The sequence below is a fragment of the Erinaceus europaeus genome, chromosome 20 (assembly GCF_950295315.1).
Source record: "Erinaceus europaeus chromosome 20, mEriEur2.1, whole genome shotgun sequence".
NCBI lineage: Eukaryota > Metazoa > Chordata > Mammalia > Eulipotyphla > Erinaceidae > Erinaceus > Erinaceus europaeus.
The window spans coordinates 49,950,804-49,968,504 of NC_080181.1; positions in this window are offsets into that span (position 1 = coordinate 49,950,804).

Here is a 17,701-nt window from a genome sequence, read left to right on the forward strand (position 1 = left end):
GTAGTTAACAAAAATTAACTCATAGGGGTCAGCAGGTGTAGAGTAGAGTAGAGCACACATGTAACCAAGTACAAAGACCAGGTTTTGAGTCCTGGATCACCACATGGAGGAACTATGGGGGGCATTTCACAAACAGTAAAACTGTGCTGTGAAATATCTCACTTTTTCTCTCTGTCTCTCTCACCATTTATACAGAGGAAATAAAGAAAATGGCCCCTAGGAGTAATGGAATCACGCAGTCACAGAATCCCGACAATAACTTTGGTGGCATGATAATAATAACAATAGTAAATGGACTCATGTTCCTCACAACCACTTGAGAACTTAGACACTAATAACACGCCCAACTTTGGAGAGTTAGAGGTCTTTTTTCCCCATTGAATTTCATCAAAAATTGATATAGAAAAGAAAAATTCTTCAGTTCCATCTCTCTGCCTGCATAATTTCTTCTATCAGCACCCTCCTTCCAGATCCAGAGAATAAGATAGCACTTTCTACTCAGCCACTTTCATTCAGTGAAGTGAGTAGTTCCTCGGTGTGCCTCTTGATATGGCCTCATCTCCTCACTGGATCACACAATGAACTCTTCAGGTTTTCTAATAATAAAAAAAATAAGGTAGGAAACTCACAATAACAGTTACCCGTGGGGAACCAAACTTGGCTGTGGCTGGAAAAGTAAAAAAGAGTTGCAAGCAATTATCTCAAGGAGTTCAAGTCTGAAGAATGGTTCCTTCTCTTCTCTTTCTGACTCATGAGTTTCATAAAGTTGCTGAGTGCAATAACCATTGACATTTTATTCTAGAGACTTCAGTTCTCCATCATCAAGCTAACTGAACCACTGAGTACCGAACTCTCTTCTCAGATGTCACATGTTGTATGCTTTACATTGGGTTCTAGTTCTCCCCCGCCAAGAGAATTAGATCAGTCCAGTTAATTTCGCGGGCCCGCTTGGCCCCGCCGCTAGGGACCCCGCCAAAGTTCGGGAGTTCGAGAGTTGGAGAGTTCCGGAGTACCAGAGTTCCAGAGGGACAGAGTTTCTGAGTTCCAAGAGTTCGAGAGTAGGAGAGAGTACCTGAGTTACAGAGTAAGAGAGAGTTTCACAGTGGAAGAGTTCCAGAGTTGAAGAGTTGCAGAGTTCGAGAGTAAAGGAGAGTTTTAGAGTTCCTGAGTTCGAGAGTAAGAGAGAGTGCTTGCGCCGCCGCAAAGAGACAGCAGAGTTCTGTTTGGTGATTAGTTTGTCTTAGTTTATGAATCGTTGTTCCTGAATAAAGAAATACAGCTTCCCTGCCCAGCCGTTGTCTCCGCGTCTCTGTTACCCGCCCGTGAAGCTAGCCCGGCCGGCTGGAGCCACCGAATTTTTAACAACAGTCACACACACCTTTACATGTCTTGGTAAGTCAACTTGGTGATTGCTGCACAAGAAAATTGCAGGATGTGCAGTTTGACAGTTATCAAATAGCTCAAGGTGTAATTGCATAATAATTAAAATGATAAGAATGGCAATGATACTGTCATTTTATTGAGTCCTTATTCTATTCTAGGCAGTATACAGTCATGAAGATGACACCATTTAATTGATGTCATAATTATATATCAAATATTATTATTGCATTTTAAATGCAAAAAAATCAAAGCCAAAAGAGTTGCTATAGCCCCAAAGTGAAGGACTTTGGGGAGTGGGGAGGACAGGTAGCTTCCAGACCATGGTGCATGATGGTGGAGGAGGACGTAGGTGAGGGGGTGAGACTGTTTTTCAGAAACCTGAGAAAGTTTACAAATGTACCAACAACTATATCTACTGTAAATCATTAATCCAATTTTTAAAAAAAAGAGTTGTATGAACTTTCTCAAGTCACACAGTTAATAATGAGCAGTAAAGCGATGCCTAGTTCTCTGTGTCACCAACTATGTATCCAAGCCTTCAGACATTATTTACACTTGATGTACCAGTTGTTGTATGGAAGGGGATCTAATAAGTATGCTATTTAAGGACCTTAACTTAAATATCACTGATCACTATTTATGTTAGGTTAGTTTATAGCCTCTGAGTCTTATCTTCATCTGTGAGCATTATTTCTAATCAGAATCTACAAATCTAAAGCAAAGAAGACACATTCCCATGCCAATTCACCAGAAATAGTCATCTTCCCCTAGTCAGGAGCAAAACTGCCAATTTTTAACGACTGAATAGTAAACCTAGTTGAATTTTGAACTAGGTAAGAATGTAAAAGCTTTGCTCTTTGAAATATTTTAGTCTCAAGCGCTGGCTTATTAATCATTTGCTGTTATGAACCAAGGTAGCAGAATGCAAATGGAAGGGTTTGGTTATTATAAAATAACTACTCCCCTGGTGATCAGAGACACTTGGCAATGTTGCACTCCTTATGCTTTCCCAGGGGGATGATTCTATGTCTCCGATGGTGTTGGAAACATACTGAGAGAACTCACACATCCCTTTCCAAACTGAAACCACATGCTAATAGATGAGGTTAATCTATGTGGCTTTCAAGCCAATTGTTCTGGCATCTGCCTGCTTGCATGGTGCCCAGCACTTTCCATGAAATGGGTGAAGCTGTGAAGAAACACACCAGCTCACTCAGAGGTAGAAAGACCTTTACGGTGAAGACTTTAGAACTTGCACCAAGAGCTCTTAAAAATATCAAACTGTATCCTTTGTTTCACTCATTTGGAGCTGATTTTAAGAGGCAACAGGAAAATAACATGGAACTGTATCCAGTATCCTTAGCAGGGTTTGTTGCCAATTGAAATGAACGGAACACTCTCTGATATCCTGTTATTCACAGCAATTCCAGCACTGGCACCAAGCAGGAATCTTACCTGGTGCTTGTTTGGTGTGACCACATGCAAATGAACCACTGTCAGCCAAGAATGTTTTCCCTTTCTTACCCAACACTTCATATAACAAAGGCAGATCTTTTAATAGTGGGGAGGGGGTGATACGTTTTGAAATGAACCTGGTCCATTTCCAAAGTCTATAAATACAGATGGGCAACAATTGCTTTCTCCAAAATTCTTCCTTGGGAAAACAAAGCAACTAATTGCTTATGTCCAGAAGACCAACCCCATACTGACGCAGCATTCACACAAGAGCCTGTATGGGATATTCAGAAATTGATATCCACTCTAGGGAATAGTGTGAAAACTTGCTTTCAGAGAGTATAGTTTAAACTGCCTCTCAGTGACCAGAATGTATGCAGACTCAAAATCAAGTTGCAGATCCCATCTACAATGTTATATACTGGTATACTGAAGACAACCAAAAAGACAAGGCAGAGGGCCAATAATAGCCGGCAGAGGGCCAATAATAGCCGAACAAAATCAACTACAGGGGTGCCCATGAACTTCATGTGCATTGGGGATGAAGAAGCTTTCTGTCTGAGCAAACCTATCTTCCCTTCCTTGCCAAATGACAAGTATGCAGGTATGTTGACCTTGGTATATTTGGTGGCACCAGTTTTCTAGCAGAGACATTCACAAATCACTTCCTACTAATAAGGCAAATTTCTGGCACAAATTCCCATGCATCAGTGCCATCTGCATAGTCATATCAGCCAAGTTCCTGGAATGCTGGGTTTGTACTTCCATATTCACCACCATGCCACAGAGGTCACTGTCAATTTTGGAAATAATTAAAAGAGGTAAGACTGTTTGCACTACTCCTGGCAGAGAAAACACAAGCGGGAGCGATCCCTGTTAAGGTGATGGAACAGACACAAGAATAAAGGAGCTTAGTCAGAGTGGATGCCTGTTCTGCAGTAATTCATCAAGAAGGTGTCTGATACAGAATTAAATGTGTGTAATTCTATGTGGCAGGCAGAGTTGAAGATGAAGCCATAGAATCGATGGAGAGTTCTTAATTTTGCCTCGTTTATTATGCTTTGAGACTTATTTTTTTCTCCTTGATCTAAAACACATAGAATATTCTGTCTCCAGAGACAAAACTCTTCCTGAAGTTAGTTAGGAATTAACTATTTCCTTTGAGGAGCCAGGCACTGGTGCAACTGGTTAAGTGCTCACATTACAGTGCACAAGTGAAGCTGGGCTGTTTCTCTTTGTCTCTATCCCCCTCTTCTCTCAATTTCTCTCTGTCTCTATTTGATAATAAATAAATAGACAGACAGACAGACAGGCATACAGACAAACAGATAGATAATTTAACCGCTTCCTTCCAATATCCTGTCCAAGGCCCTGCTACTTGCTTGGTGCTTAAGTAGGAATATGTCAGGACTTTGCAAGTGATAGAGTGGAAATGAGTAAATTGGGACCTTTGGTCTTTCCCTCTGGCTTACACTTCAGAAAAGTGCTACCTTATTGCTTACCTGGGCATGATGCCTTCCTGAGAACACAAGCCCTATTCTAGATGATTGCAATCCACACAAAGAAAGAGGCTAAATATTAGTCCTGTCCTCCAATTCAACACCCCAATGAAGATGACTCTCATTTGGGACCAAACCCTAGAACTATCCAAAAATGCTCAAAGCCATCACTAATCGTTCCTATTTTTCATCTAGAGAGCTTGGCAGGTTTGTGACTTTATAGCAAAAGTCTTCCCACTAGGACCTTGCCAATTTCAGCCTTAATTCCATCAGTAAACAACTTTGACTGTGTTGGGAAAATTCCATTAATCATTCATGTTCTGCAAAGAATGATACACAAAGGAGCTGTCAGCACCAGCCAGCAACTTTCCATTTGTTTGGTAATTAAGAACTCCAGGCCATCTAATGGTGCTGAGATGCAAATTCATTGCCTAGTTGGAGCACCAGAATGAGATGAAAAGAATTCACTTGCACTTAAACTCCTCATGTCCACGATTTGATGGATCTTTCCTGCTCCTGTTAGGTGAACAACAAGCATATTGCACCAAGACAAAACGATCTACTCTGTAAAAACCTACTGTTTCTTTAGGACACATACAAACACACACAAACTATTTATTCTAAATATATTTCAGTTATACATGTATGTATGTGTGGGGCCTGTTGGTGGCACACCAGGTTGAAAGCATATGTTACCGGGAGTCGGGCTGTAGCGCAGCGGGTTAAGCGCAGGTGGCGCAAAGCACAAGGACTGGCATAAGGATCCCGGTTCGAACCCTGGCTCCCCACCTGTAGGGGAGTCACTCCACAGGCGGTGAAGCAGGTCTGCAGGTGTCTTTCTCTCCTCCTCTCTGTCTTCCCCTCCTCTTTCCATTTCTCTCTGTCCTATCCAACAACAACAACAACAATAATAACTACAATAAAACAACAAGGGCAACAAAAGGGAATAAATAAATAAAAAATAAATAAATATTTTTTAAAAAAGAAAGAAACAAAGAAAGAAAGAAAGAAAGAAAGAAAGAAAGAAAGAAAGAAAGAAAGAAAGAAAGAAAGAAAACATGTGTTACCATGCTCAAGGACCTGGGTTCAAACCCCCAGTCCCCAACTGCAGATGCTTCACGAGTGGTGAAACAATACTGCAAGTGTCTCCCTTTTTATCTTCCCCTCACTTCCCCTCTTCTTTCTCAACTTCTCTATGTTCTATCAAATAAAAACAAAAGAATGAAAAAAATTATAAGGTTAAAAATTAAGTACATGCACCTTTTCCCTGAGTACAACTTTTACAACAACCAAATATAATGAATTGCCCTTTGATTTAAATTTTTAGGTAGATTATGTTTTCTTGTATAAGTAGACTATAATTTGGCACAGCAGAGATCCAGGAAGAATCACCATTAAGAAACCTCTCATGCATTTAGGCTTTTCCCATTTTAATCTGAGTTGTGCATTGTATATTCCTACATCTATTCTGAACTACCAAGAACAACCTGATACTCAGAATTTACAAAGATTCTAGTGTTCAGGTCTGCTGGTAGACTAGAGTTTTCTAGTGGGTTTCTGTTGAGTCTTTACATTATCAATAAAGCATAATCCCAGGATCACACCCAATAAGATCAAAATCTGCCCATAGAAATGTACACAAGATATGTCTGTGCCACAGGTAACTGATGGGAGAGACTCAAGCCACATATACTTCCTATAGTGATAGCAAAATAAAAAGAGACATTGTCATACCTCTTTGTGGGGTCTTCCCTTTGGGTTACATGATGTTCCAAAGGGGTACTCAGTTTGCTCCTCATGAGAAAATAATGTTGCATAATCCCAGCGCTCCTATTAACAAATGTGCTTTTGGGGTCGGGTGATAGCGCAGCGGGTTAAGCGCAGGTGGCATGAGCGCAAGGACCAGCATAAGGGTCCCCTTTCAAGCTCCAGGCTCCCCACCTGTAGAGGAGTCACTTCATAGGCGGTGAAGCAGGTCTGCAGTTGTCTTTCTCTTCCCCTCATTGTCTCCCCCTCCTTTCTCCATTTCTCTCTGTCCTATCCAACAACAATAACAAGGACAATAATAAACACAACAATGATAAAACAACAAGGGCAACAAGAGAAAAAAAGCCTCCAGGAGCAGTGGATTAGTGGTGTAGGCATCGAGCCCCTGCAATAACCCAGGAGGCAAAAAACAAAACAAAACAAAACAAAAAACCACCAAACAAATGTGCTTCACGTTAAGCTTCCATAGTTTTGCATTTCAACTAAGGTTTTTGTTTTTAAGTGAAAACTGCGTCTACAGATGAAGATGTACTACTGTACAGAGTAAACTCAGACTTGATCGAAGGCATTGTCTTTAAAAAAATGTAGACGCCTAAGGAAATTATATAGTAGTTCTCACGTTTATTTCTTTTTCAGAGTCCTGCAATAGCCTGCATTGCAACTGATGTTCTTTCTGAGATACTTATTTAGAACAGTTGATAATTTTATGACCCTATCTGTAAGAAAACATCCTGAAAGAATCACATTTAAGAAGACCATTTGCTCAGTGGTCCCTTCTCTGGATGTAGACATTTGTTATATGTGATACCGAACAGAAGAAAATAATATTGCCCTATGCTCTCATCTCCCTTTTCACATAAAAGGTGTTTATCTGAATGCATGATATCCCATTATACAGTTTAAATATTTTAAAGCTTTCTTCTGTTTTCTTAAATACACAGGCTGCATTCACTATGTATGTTTAAATTTCCATTTTTTGCCTTTTGAGATACAAAAAAAGGTCACACAAATAATAAATTGTTGCATTTATGTGTCTCTGATATCACATTTGTGATTTCTTTTTAGAATAAAAATCAAGCAGTTGTGTGATATTTTAGCTCCAGGGGAAGTTTCCATGTGTTCACTCATATAAATTGATGATTTGTGTAAGTACATTTTGGGAGCTGTATGTGATGATTCAAAACAGTAATGCTATTAAGTTAAAGCATCAAGATGCAATTTTCCCCCTGACTTTGAATAGAGATCTTGGTGAGAGTGAGAACATGAAGATTGGGAAGAGAAGAAATGAAAGCCTCTCTTGATAACCCATCCAGGGACTTCATCCTGCCACAAACATAACTCCATTCTTCAGTCTCCCATACCATCATGTCAAAACTATCAAACTCTATATTTGAATCCTAGATCATAACTTCATCTTTCCAACTCCCCCCTCTCTATATATACACAATTTTTATTATCTTTATTGTTTATCAGATAGAAACAGCTAGAAATGGAGAGGAGGGGTGAGGTAAAGAGGGAATGAAACAGAGAGACACCTACAGTACTGCTTCACCACTTGTGAAGCTTACCCCCCTGCAAGTGGGGTCTAGGGGCTTGAGCCCAGGCCTTTGTGCAAAATAACATGCACTCTCAACCAGGTACACCACCACCTGGCCCATCATACAATTTATTTTTTTGATGAGAGACAAAGACAAACCAGAGAATGCTCAGTTCTGGCTTATGGTAGTACTGGGGGTTGAGTGTGGGACCTTGGTGCTTCAGGCATTAAGAGTCTGTTGCATAACTATTATGCTGTCTTCCCTTTCCAACTTGCTCTCACTCCATTTTCCACCTGTTTTCTGCTTCCTCAATCCTGTAGTGTTTGATTCCTTATGATCATTTCTGGTGTCTCTTCCATCTGTGTGCAACCTAAAGCTCTATGAATAATATGCCCCCACCACCATCAAGCATCCAGCCTCAGCAAGGATGGCCTTCTTGGATGTGGCATCAGCTCTGTTACACAAGGCCCAGACACTCAGACCATGGTTTTACATTCTGGGTTCACTGCTTTTCAGTACCATCCTGAAATTCTTACTAATTTTACCTTTATATCTGTGCTCATTAGGTGACACCCAATGGGACAATGAAGTCTGTGTTAGGGGCTCATACTCAGTCAAGACCCCCTCCCTGGCATCCTAAGTGAATACACTTACCACTTCAAAGTGTGAAATTACTAATTTATGTACCCCTCTCTTTAAATTAATGGTATGGTAGACAGAATTTTAAGATGGACTGCAAGATTTCTGCCCTACTATATATACACCTCACATTACTATATTTGTTTTAAATATATTTTTATTAAGATGGGAGAAAGCAAAGAGAGCCAAAGCAGCACTTGGACATAGGCAATGCCAGGCACTGAACTGAGAACCACATACATGTTCAAGAGTTCAGTGCTGTATCCAATGTGCCACCCTCCCAGGTCACACACATCCTGTTACTGTATCCCCTAAAGCATGGGTGAAACACTTCTATATGGTGAACAATCACTCGTGGTTAAATTATTTTACAGGGCAAGAGGGATTTGGTCAATGTCACTGAGATCACTAATGAAACTGCTTTGTTAACTCAATGATCTGCTGATCCTCACACAGTCATTGGATTCAAGAGGGACGGGACATTTTTGGAAGTAAGATACCAGACAGTAAGGGTGGTGAGTCTACTCTATTTCTGATTTTGTTAAGTGAAGTCATCCATACAGCAAAGATTTTTAAGAGAGTGATTTCTAGAATCTGAGTCTTCCCCCGCTCAACAGCCAGCAAGAAACACCTCAATCATACAATCACAAGGAGATGGATTCTTACAGTAACCGGTGACTTTGAAAGGAATCCTGAGCCCATTTCTCTAATCAACACTGTGATCTTAGTTTTGTGAGTGATCAAACAATGGGTCCTATAGCTCTTGCCCTGAGACTCAAGACCTACAGAACTTTGAGAGAATAAATTTGTATCATTGTAATTGGTTGCATTTGTGTTAATTCATTCACAGTTATAGAGAGGTAACCCACATAAGAGTTCTTCAGTGTTAAGAATTAAGTTCTCATCATCAGTTTTTAAAATCTTTATTTTGGGTAGAGACAGGCAGAAATTGAGAAGGTAGGAGGAGATAGAGAGGGAGAGAGATAGAGAGACACCTGCAGACACTTCACTACTCACAAAACTTTCGCCCCTACAGGTGGAGGCCCGGGGCTTGAACATGGGTCTTTGCATATTGTATCATATGCGCTCAACCAGATGTGTCACCAGCCAGTCCCTGTAAATGATCTTCACTGAAACTTAATTTTAATTTTACATTATGCCATATAAAAACAAAGCCTACCCAGATACAGTAATGTATCTGGCAATGTTTGTATATGCATAATCTAAGAAGTGAGAAGGTTCTAGTTCATAGAGTCATCTTCAGTAGGCAGTAACAGAAAGGGAGAGAATTTTAAAGGGGACCAGGAATATAGTGCCAGCAATATAGTGCCAGCAGTAATGCATCAGGATGTCATGCCTGAGGCTCAGAGATTCCCTGTTGAAATCCTGGTACCACCTTAAGCCAGAACTGAGCAGTACTCTGATTCCCCCTCCACTAATTAAAATAAATAAATAAATAAATAAATCTTAAAAATTAAGAAAGAAATAGAGAAAGGAAGGAAGGAAGGAAGGAAGGGAGGGAGGGAAGGAGGGAGGGAGGAAGGGAGGGAGGGAAGGAGGGAGGGAGGAAGGGAGGGAGGGAGAGGATGAAAGAAAGGGAGAAAACTGACTGTGACTTCCAGAAGCCCACATCTCAGGAAATTGGTATTCACAGACTGCTCTGAAATCTTCAGTACAACAGGACGCACAGCATAAAGTGTCTGTTGATGTACACATATTGAAAGCATATGGCCATGATATTAGCCTAAATATCCTAGACCCACAAATAATACACAAGGCAGCATTTAATTTCCTGGTGGAAGGGCTTTCCATTATTTTCTTCCTCAAATTCCCAGTTCCATCAAAGTAAAGAATAAACAATTTTCCTAGGCCAGCAAAATATAGAGAGCCACAGCCATTATTCTAGACCATTTGAAATCTCAATGTAGATAAACATACCAACTTTTAGGGCTTTGGAACAATGGTTGACTGTTTAACAACTGAAGTTTCTGACTATTAGAACAAATACTTAGTAAAGGACCTAAGTTCATGACAGATTTCCAAAGTAAGTCAGGTCCAAGAATTTTTTCTAGTATTTAAAAATATATTAGTAAAATATCTATTGCATAAAATGATCATTTTAAATATTTTAAGTGTACACAGATAGTGACATTTATGTTCATAGTGTACAATCGCCAGAAATACTTCATTCTACAAAACTTAAATTTTATAATCATTAAACAACCTTTCATTTGCCTCCTACCTCAATGCTTGGCAACATTCTCTTTTGTATTTTTATAAATTAAATTAATTTAGGGGCTTCGTTTGGGCAGAATCATAGAATGTTAAGCTTTCTGTGACTGGTTTATGTCACTTAGCACAATGTCCTCAGTCTCATCTGTTTTGAAGCATGTGTCAGAATTCCCAAAACTTTTAAGACTAGATTTCTATTGTATGAGTGCATTGTATGTGCTTATCCAATTTTCTTTGTCCATTTATTCACCAGTGGACTTGGGTTGCTTTAATCTCTTCAATATTATAAATAGTGTTGCTATAACTGTGAATGGACAAATATCTCTTTGGGAGCCTATAATCAATTATTTGGACTATAAACTCAGAAGTGTAATTGAGGAAGCATCTGGTGTAATTCTATTTTTAAATTTTTTCAGGGCTGGCTGTATAATTTTTTCATAGAAGTGGCACCATATTATATTCTCACTTTAGAAGTTAGCTTGGACTGCCACAACAAATGACACAGACTGGGTAACTTAAATAGGAGAATTAGGCTAGGAAGTCCAAGATAAATCGCCAGTCCACAGTTTCTGGTGAGAATTCTCTCACTGGCTTATAGACCTTCTCTCTGTGACCTCACATGATGTGGTGAAGTGAGTGCAATGAAGAGAAGGGTATCTTCCACTTATAAGACCACTTCTCCTACTGGATTAACATCCTACTCATATGATATCCTTGAGTCTAACTATCTCTCACAGTCCTGCCTCCAAGTGTGGTCACCTTTGGAATTAGAATGTCTGCATAAGAACTGGCTTTGCTTCACATACGATCAATTCCATTGCTCCTGAGTTAGCACTTTTTCATTCTTTTTATTTCAGAGAGAGAAATAGAGAGAGCAGAACTACCACAGAACCACTCCACTCCATCTGTGGAGCTTTCCCTAGTGTCATCTCTGGAGTTCTCATATTGTGCCAGAGTTGGACCCCAGGTGCTTGTACATGGGAATGTATGTGATCTACTGGCTGAGCTGTCTCCCAGCCACCCTGCATATAAATTTGAAAAGGACACAATTCAGTCCGTAGTATATACCAGTTGTTCACATTTTTGTAACGATCCCATGGACACAGAGTATGAAGTGGCAGGTTAGAGAAAGGTGCCACATAAAATAACATGTTGACGATCTAGTTAGTAAGAACAAAAAGATCTTAAAATAGTTGGTTCATCAGAGAAAGCACATGCTTTACTATGTGTGAGTCTACTGGCTCCATCCCTAGCACCACATGGGTGCATCACAATTTTTCTCTTTCTCACTTCTAGTGTAGAATAAAACTCGGACTGAAGTGGTGACTCAGTGGTATAATAGATGCCCAAAGATTTTGGGTACTTAGCATGACAACTCACAAGTTAATTACTTGATGAATTAAAAAGAATCTGTGCATAAAACAAAAGGAAAAAAAGAAGAATAAACTTTCTTGCATCCTGGAGAAGATTTTGTTTAAAAACTATACTTGGTACCATTATCATGTATTTGCTTTTCACTTTGATTTTTCTTTCTCCTTTCATTATTTTACTAAGTTAGAAAATATTGCATCACAATCATGTATCTTCAGTAATGGCTGTAAATATTTGGTGACATCTTTCAGATAGTCCTAAATATTTATATCTGGTATGTACTACAAGTCATGGAGATATTGCAAATTGAAGAAACCTTTTAGCATGCCATTAGATGCTAAGTCCAATCTTATCCAACATTTAAAAATAGAAATAGCAGTTGATAGAACTGGATTCCCATCCTATCTTAGTTGCATTCAGTTCTGGAGTATATATTTATATGTGATGCAGAATTTTAAAATATTTTAGTTTCAGGGGCCAGGTGGTGGTGCACATTGGTTGAGAGAACATGTTACAATGTGCAAGGATGCAGGTCAGAGCCCCCGTTCTCCACCCTCAGGGGGAAAGCTTTGCAAGTTGTGAAGCAGTGTTAGAGGTGTTTCACTCTCTCCCTTTCTATCACCCCCTTCCTTTCAATTTCTGGCTGTCTCTATCCAATCGATAAAGATGATTTTAATAATTAAAACATTAAATAAAATATTTGCATTTACTATCTTCAGTAATAAATCTTCAGTTAACATTTCTGAAATCTGAATGCTATTGGGTGTAAGAGCTCACCTGGGAGAGGGCCTGCTTTGTCACATGTCCAGCCCAGGTTTGAGTCCAGTCTGCATGATACCAGTGGAAGTTCCAGTGCTATGGTATCATTTCGAATCTCCATCTTTTTTTCTGTCTCTGTTAAAAAAAAAAAGCAGTAAATTTCCATGATGGCAAAAAGTAAATAAATAAATATCAAATTCCCTTAAGTAACTCCACTACATTATTTTTATTTTAAAATTAATAATCATGATATTATTTTTATATCATATACCCTGTAGCCATGTCACATTTTCAAAATAATGTATGTTACATGGACAGGTCATTCAAAATCACAGAGTCTCTACGATGACATGAGAAAGCATATTTCACATAATTTCTCAACCAATAAAGCCGAGTCAAATTTCTTCATTTGCACACACAGGATATCGTGCCCCTGGCCTCACTGAAAATTTCTTGCTACAGGGTGTTGAAGAGACATTTTTTATTCTCAATATATATTGTATTTACAAATTTCTATATTAACAACATTGAATCTAGGCTGCAACAAAATTATTGTTGGCCTATAAATCTATGATATCCCCATACTGTACATTTTTCTTGCTGGAAGGGTCTTTTTTAACTATATAGTTAGAGGGTTATCTTTTTGTTGGTCCCAATGTGACTTTTCTAATCTTACTTCACTTCTTGCAAATGATCAATAATTAATTAAACACACATCTTCTGGAGCACAGATTTTCAAGGATAAACACAGGTGTATCAAGGCATGCCTTCATACATGTACTACAGGCAACAGAGAATTAAAAGGGGGTCATTTTCATCTCCATTTTGGCTAAACTCTTCACCCCCAATTAAACTTACATTCCAAAAATTATTATTAAGCTATTTTGAAAGGATCTACAAGGGCAATGTATAAAAATCAGTTTAAAAATTCTCTTCCTTCACCCACCTCCAGAATTTTTTTTTAATCTAATTTGGATGATCAGGCATAATAACACACTGCATCTTTATAACTGTGAAAGTGAAAGTGACATATAAATTAAACAAACTCCAAAGCAAAAGTTTGCCATCCCTGCCTATCACTCACATGTGTTATTAAGGACTTGATCTGGAGCCACTGTGGACTTTAGCCTGTAACATTTGCGTTGTATTTGTCCTCAAATTTTCATGTGTGACGCGTACAAAAGAACTGAGAGAAATCGAATTTCTACATGGTGTGGCCAAAAGTGTCACACTTTTATGAGTAAAATAAATAAAATTTTATATTTTTAAGTTAAATTAAAAAAACGAAATACATGCATAGACTTTTAAAGAAATAATAGAGATTCCTTCAATACTCTAACTTCCCCCAATGGCAATATATTACAATGTCTCTACAAGGAAATTCACATTATATTGATTTATATGTGTGTATATATATATATATATATATATATATATGTCAATATTATATAGCTAAGATACAGTGCACTCCATGACCACTATGGGTCTAATCTTGCCTTTTGATAATTATACCCACACTTCCCATCTGTAAGTCTTGGTAACCAGGAACCAGTTCTTCATGGGTTTTATTTTTGTCTTTTCAAGAACGTGAGAAAAAATGGAATCATACACAGTGTTTATTTCTCTGAGACTCCTTTAATTCACATATTGATATTTTTTAAAGCATGTTGTTTCACTTTTCAAGCATTTGGAACTTTTCCTGTTATCTTTCTTTTGTTGATTTCTTGTTTGATTTTACTGAGGTTTGATGACTTCACACTATGTGACTTCAATATATTCAGACATGTTGATGTTTGCTTTGTGGCTGGTTTATCTCCTTATATGTTCTATGGGCACTTGAAAATAAGAAGGATGATGCTGTTATTGAAGGTCCCAAAAAGTCAGTCTCATGCTGGTTATCTACAGTGTTGCTGATTTCTATATTATTACAAATTTCATTTCTAGGAGTTCCATCAGTTGCTAAGAGAAGGGTCTTGAATTTTCTCACTGTAACTGTGAATTTGTCTTCCATTTTAATGCTTTTATTTCACCTATCTTGCAAGTTTTATATAGTACAGACACATACTTTTAGTTTTTGATTATGTTTTTATCAATTTTACATAATATTCACCTGTTTGTTGTTATTTCTTGTTCTGAAATCTATATTTACATTAGCATGTCAACTACTTCTATAGTTAACATTTGCATGATATAGATATATATTGCCTGACTTTTAACTCAATCAGTTCATACTGTTGTGTACACAATGTGAGTTTCTTATAAACAGTACCAAGTGGATCATATTTTTAAATTTATATTTCCAATCGGTCTTTTAACTAATATGTTGAGGCAGTTATTGTTATAGTAGATTTAGATTTGACATTTATTTATTTTTTATTTTTTTAACTTCATGTGGGTTATTATACATGTTTTAGAGTCCATTTCAATTCATTTCTAGTGTTGTGTTCCTTCTACAGATGTTTTAGTATCTTCTGTAGACTGAGTTATCTGTGTAGCTACTGATATATAAACTATTTTACCAATTTGAAATGAGTACAGAAATCTGTCTACCTTTATATATGTTCATCATTCCCCATTTATAATTCACCTGCACATACATTTAGAATCATTTTTGATATATGAGGAGTTAGGAATATTGTAAAAAACTTAAATGAAGGAGAAAAATTCAATTAACATGCCTAATTTTTTGTTACGGGTTTTCTTCCTTCCTAATAGTTTTAAGTTCTATATTTATTTAGAATTTAAATGTAGACTTAGAGATATTATTTTAGCTATTCTTGTAGGCTTAATGCATTGATTTTATTATTCCTTTATCTGAGAATATCTTAATTTCTTCTACATTACTGAATTATAATATTTTTTCATGTGTATCATTATGAAGTTTTATTCATTTCTTCTAACATTTAAAAATACTGTGCCACTTCCTTCTGTGTTGTTTTGTTTTTTTTTCTTTGTTTCAGAGTTAAATTAAAAAATTTAATTAATATAAACAACATTAATCCAATGGTTGGCACTTTCTCTCCTGCTATAAAATTCCCAACCTATGTGTATCTGCCAGCTAGTTTTTTTTTTTTTTGGGGGGGGGCTGGCTGGAGTAGAGGAAGAAAGAAAGGTTTCTTAAGGGATACTGTGCATGTGCTAAAATCCTCCCTTTTTAGTACTATAATTCTGAATTTTGACCATGTATACAGTGGTGTCACAATCAACAGTATTTTCAGTGACCCAGGATGTCTTTGTGCCTCTTGATAGTCAATCCCCTCCCCTCATAAATAGCCCTCAGAACCCACCGAGAAACTATCAGTCGAGTGTTACCTCAGTAAATAAGATGCTATTTTTTCTTGCTCCATTAAAACTTGTTTTCTTTAGTTTTGAAAGCTAACTGATGTTTTGTCTGGAGTGGATATTTTTGAATTTATCTTCCTTATGGTTCACTTAGGTTCTTGAATCTGTAGTTTCATATTCGCTCGTAAATTTTCAAAGTCTTTAGCTGTTATCTCTGATTATATTCAAGCCTCATTTTGTTTTTCCTTTCCCTCTGCAACTCCGATGACACAAATGCTAGATCTTTCGTTCTGCATCTATGGGTCTTTCAGACTCTTCATTTCTTTAATTTTTTTTGGTGTCTATCTTTTATTGAGAAAAGTTAATTTCTATTGTTTTCTTCAAGCTCACTGATTCTTTTCCCATCCATTTTATTGTGTAGAACTTATGGATTAAATAATTCATATGACTTGTAATTTAAGTTCTAAAACTTGGTTTATAATTTTCTTTCAAAAATGTATATCTTTATGTTTTCCCCAAGATCTTTAGTTTTGTTTTTTTTCCACCCTTGGGTTCCAGCATGTCTGTATACTAGCTCACTGCAGTGTTGTCATTGTGACTGCTTATTTCTAAGATTTATGTCATTTTTCTGTTGGTATCTATTACTTTCTTCTGTTTTTTCATTTAATTGGAGAACTTTTTGATCATACCAGAATGAGCAAGAGAGATTACCAAATGTGTATTCAGAAGGAACCTCAAAGTGCCCTAAGGTTTTTTTATTATTTATTTTTTTAAGTCATGACATTTTTCTTTATAATTTTGTATACAAAGATGTGTCATGACTTTTTCTTTTTTTAATTTTTTTATATTTATTTATTCATTTACCCTTTTGTTGCCCTTGGTGTTTAACATTGTTGTGGTTATTGACATCGTTGTTGTTAGATGGGACAGAGAGAAATAGAGAGAGGAGGAAGACAGAGTGGAAGAGAAAGACAGACTCCTACAGACCCTTTCACCGCCTGTGAAGTGACTCCCCTACAGGTGGGATCCTTACGCTGGTCCTTGCACTTTGTGCCATATCCATGTACACTTAACCTGCTGCGCCACCGGCCGATTCCCAGTGCCCTAAAGTTTTATGAATCACTAGGAAGAATATCAGAATGCAGCAAAAATCATTTTCCTCGTTTCACAGCAACACACAGCTAAGATTTGCTACAGAGGAAAGATAGAAATTTAAACCACTAACAGGAAAAGGTATACAGGATAGGGTCAGGGGAGACCAATAACGGAGCCCCTCCTGTCTTCTCCCAGTGGAGCTGTATAGATTGTGCTTATTCCTCCCTGACATGTTGTATAACAACACATGGAGTTCTGCCTAGCCTATGAATCTTGGTGTCCAGGAATTTTACTGGGTGTTAGCCACCTAGATCTGTCTGGTCTTAGAATTTAGCTCTTTGGGAGATTGAGATGAAACCTCATAGCCCAAATCCCCACCATAAATCACATTGTTAGTAATAGACTATCTTGCATGGTTCAAGGTTCCCCTGTGAACAAAGAGACTCTAATCTGGCAGGATATCCCAAAGGCTTAGAGGATAGCTCACAAAAGTCCAAGGACAACAGCCAAAACTTTCTCGTTGCAAGGTTAATCCTTTACTTCACAGTGCAAAATCTTGACATTTCTATTATGTTATGAGAGTCTGGATCTTACTTAAAACTTCCAGCTTGCACGACTTTTTCTGACACTGTTCCAGAAAGGAAAACAGAGATAGTGTCTTTTTACTGCAAGAGGGAGTTG